Here is a 4,044-nt window from a genome sequence, read left to right as displayed (position 1 = left end):
ACACACACACGCGCATACACACGCACCCACACACGCACGCGCACACACATACAGTGGGCTCCACCGTCCAGGCGGACGGTGGAGATAAAACACTTACATTACAATGGGCTCCATGTGGGGCCCACCATGACGTTTCTATGCCATCCGACCCGTTGACAAGGCCGAGTGGGCCTAAATAGAGGGTGGGAGAAGTTTTCACCCTGATCCAAAACTTCTGTGGACCCCAAATGGGTTTCAAAGGTAGAGGTTCAATCCCATTATTCCATACGGTGTGGGCCACCTGAGTCTTGGATCGAGCTGATTTTTGAGGTGGGCCCACGTCAGGTAGGGGCCCACCATATGAACGGTTTAGGTGGCATATAAACATCAAGGTGGGGCCCACGGCACAGCCGTGGGAGGCTGTACGTCCACCCAGCCCGGGCGCTGGGGCGCTGGCAGCGCTGCTGCGCTTCTGACACAGCAGCAGCGGCTGCTGCTATATTTTTATTTTTTTTTTTGATTTCCCCTTTTTCTTGAGGATTTTACCGGTGGGGTCCACATCTAAGCAATCCACCCCATCCAATGGCCCTCCATGGCTCTAAACAAACAAAACAAGCCCAATATTGGGCCTGTTTCGGCGTATAAAAGCAATAGGGGAGGTTTTAATGGTGAAGACCACCATTTGCTACGGTATGGCCCGCCCGAAGGTCTGATTGGTCCCATATTTCGGCTCAACGCCTAAAAGATGGTTGGGAAGGGAATGGATGGCATGGATTGAAAACATGCATCAAGGTGGGGCCTACATGAGTGGACCATTCCAAGCTTATTCCAAGCTTAGGGAAAAAGCTTGTATTGGTGTTTCTCCCATCAGACGTCCAGCGTCCCTGGACGCTGGACTTGGCATATAGGTTGGAGGTGGGCCCTGCTTAGGTGGGCCACCAGGTGATGGGTGGCATGGAACCACACATATAAGGTGGGCCCCACTTATAAAATGGTTTGGAATAAATACCTACCTCATGGTGGGTCCATTCAAGTGGGCCACATAATCTCATTATTAAAAAAATAAAATAAATAAAATGGATAAGATAAAAGGGAGAGAGATGGAGAGTGAGACCGTGTGATGGAGGGACCCCGGCACTATGGGCCCTCCCTTGCACTAAATCATACATCAAGTGGGTCCCATTTTACGTGGCCCATGAAAATTAAATCCAACGGTAGAGATCCCTTCTCCACTAAAATAAATGGTCTAGATGACCCTAAACATATAAGGAAATAAACATCATGATGGGGTCCATGGAGAATGGCCCCATCATGGAATGATCATGATGATCCAAGTGGGCCATCGGCCACATCTTAGGGTCCAAAGTGAGATCCAAACCATTGATCGGTTGGCCTCACTTGGTCCATCTTAAAAATATGAAAATCTACCCTATCAAGACACCCACCACTTGATCTTCTTGCTCCTTTGGCTTCCTTAGCTCCTTGTGCTATTCTTTGATGGAGGAAGATGAAAAATAGATGGTTGAGATGAGAGATGAAGGGGTGGGAAAGGTGGGCCACACAAGTAGCTTGGGAGAAATGGGAGAGGGTCTCACGTATGGGTTTTTTTTTTTTTGCTTGAAAAAAATTATGAAGGAATAAAGGAGAGAGAGGGAGAGATAAGAGAGAGGGAGAGTAGCTTAGGTAGGTAATAATGAGTTGTAAGAGAGGGTGGCTAGCATTAAATGCTTGTAAGAGGGGTAGGGGTAGGTAGGGTGGCTATAGCTAGGGTAGGGTGGCTATAGCTAGGGTACTAGGGTAGGGTGATGTCATCATTCTCATAATTTCCTAGAGATTAGTGCCACATGGAATAGGTGGGCCCCGCAATACGCGGTCCACGGTCATTATAATGCATAGTCCCCAACTTATGATCTAAGCGTCGGTTTCATGCACAAGACGCGGCGTTGGAACCGCAGCGACGGAGCGGTCGCTATAATACAACTTTCGGATCAAGCCGTCATCGGTGCGCGAAACTGGCCTAGGATCCTGTGCAAACACCGGATATGGTACGAAGGTTGACGGATTTGACCGTAAGGACCGCGAAAGCCAACAGCATGGATTAGGACACGGGTCTTACATCCGGCCCATCAGATTCCACTTCTAGGTGTCCACTGGGTCCGTGGTCCGCGTTGGTCCCCAAGCCCAGTGAGATCTATGCTCCCTTGAATTTTTATAATTTTCTGACCTTCTCATGTCGCGGTATAGACCGTACGGGCTGCTGTCAAGTGTAAATGGTCATTTGGCTTGACAGCCCGCACTTGGCCCAATCACAACCCGACTGGTCTACTCTAATGGGCTAATCCTAACTTAATTTAGTTGTGGCACCAAACCATGAGTAGTTTAAACGAACGGTCCTTCGGCAAATCCTACGTGGACGCCTCAGTATACTGTTCTGGTTGGACGAAACGTTACACTACACCTTATGTTCAAGTGATCGGGCAGATTCATTAACTTCCTACGGCTGATTAATCGGACTGGTGCGGCTCTTTACTGGTATTACCCCTGTATACACTGACATTAAGTGCTAATGGTTATTAAGTAATGTTTAGGTTAATTAAATAAAATTAAAAAATAAAAATTAATGGATTTTTGGAAATCCAAAACAGTAAATATTCAGGATGTTATAACGGGTCTAAAACTTTCTACCGAAAATGCAGTGAGGAGAGGGATGTGAAAGCAACGGCAGCGAAAACAACCGTAGAAAGGGAGAGTAAAAGCAAAGAGAGGAAATGAAGAGGAAAAGCCGTTTCCGCCAGGAGGGCTATTTTCATCCTGAAATTCCGACTCCGTGCAAGGAGGTCTAAGTGGGTATCGTAAGTTTATATTGCTTTTAAAAAAAAAAAAAAAAAAACCGTTGGATAAAAGGTGACGTCCACGTTCATAAATTCCCCATTATAGGAAAATAAAAAAGTAAAAGCCTTGCTACTCTGTCGACTGTGGTGGTAGATACTCCGGCGTTGAGAAATTGCATATGTGGCATACACGTAACTCGAATTGTACCGTCCAATTCAATGGCCCATGATGTATCATATACCCCCAAAAGTCGTACTTTAATTCTTTAATTAATTCAACATTTAATGGACAGTTGAAATGAAAAACAGCCAACGGTCTGTATTCAGCAAATAAAAGCGTCCAGGAATCAAAGGTTGAAATTGTTCAAACAACCTGATATTAGAATCATGGCCTATCTACATTGGCTACCACAACATGGGCGGTTGAATTTGAGTTAGCATACGCCATGTACGTCTAATACGCAAGAGCCAATCAAAACCGTCCAATCCTGACCATTGTTGGTGTATCGCGTTACGTCAGTAGAATTAACCGACAACCTTCGAAGGTGAGCTGAAAATGAACCACCAAAATTCTTTTTTTCAACCTAGGAAAGAAATGGACGGGACAAGATTGTCCCAGCAGCGCGTTTTTAAGGATATCCATTTACGATGGACTAACACTTCCAATGGTCTAGATTGACGTGATGCACGACACGTGTACCGCGGATTACTTGCCAGGTGTACTTGGAATCTAGCTAAAACAGAAAATGGGGCATAGATGATCCTCGACAGCCCGAGGATATGTACAGTTTTCCTTAGGCTGTCAGTTTGTACAAAGGGAGATGCGATTATATCATCGTGACCGTTGAATAGATGAATCCCACCATGGATGTCTTTCATGATGCATCCGATTGGAAGATCCTAGACCCAATCTTGTGTAGCTTTTTTTTTTTTTTTTTTAAATTAGGCCATGGAAAGAAGGTTAGGATCTTTTAATCTCGAATACCTCCGTGATCTTCTCCATCAGATTTGAGGATGATCGTATCTACGGTCTGGATCTCCAACTCGCGTGTCCGACATGGATCAATTCATCATCCGAGGAGAATATACAAGTACTACAATTGTACGGTTAGGAAAAAAGGGACCAATGGTCCATATACAACGCTCACGTTTGGACGGCCAGAGGAGGGAACGAACCTAGTTTTTGGTCCGGCGCATGTTCACTCTGCTTCCTGCTTGATGAACAGCCTGGATC

Source organism: Magnolia sinica, chromosome 18, assembly GCF_029962835.1.
Source record: "Magnolia sinica isolate HGM2019 chromosome 18, MsV1, whole genome shotgun sequence".
Classification (NCBI taxonomy): Eukaryota; Viridiplantae; Streptophyta; class Magnoliopsida; order Magnoliales; family Magnoliaceae; genus Magnolia; species Magnolia sinica.
This window is presented reverse-complemented; position numbering follows the sequence as displayed.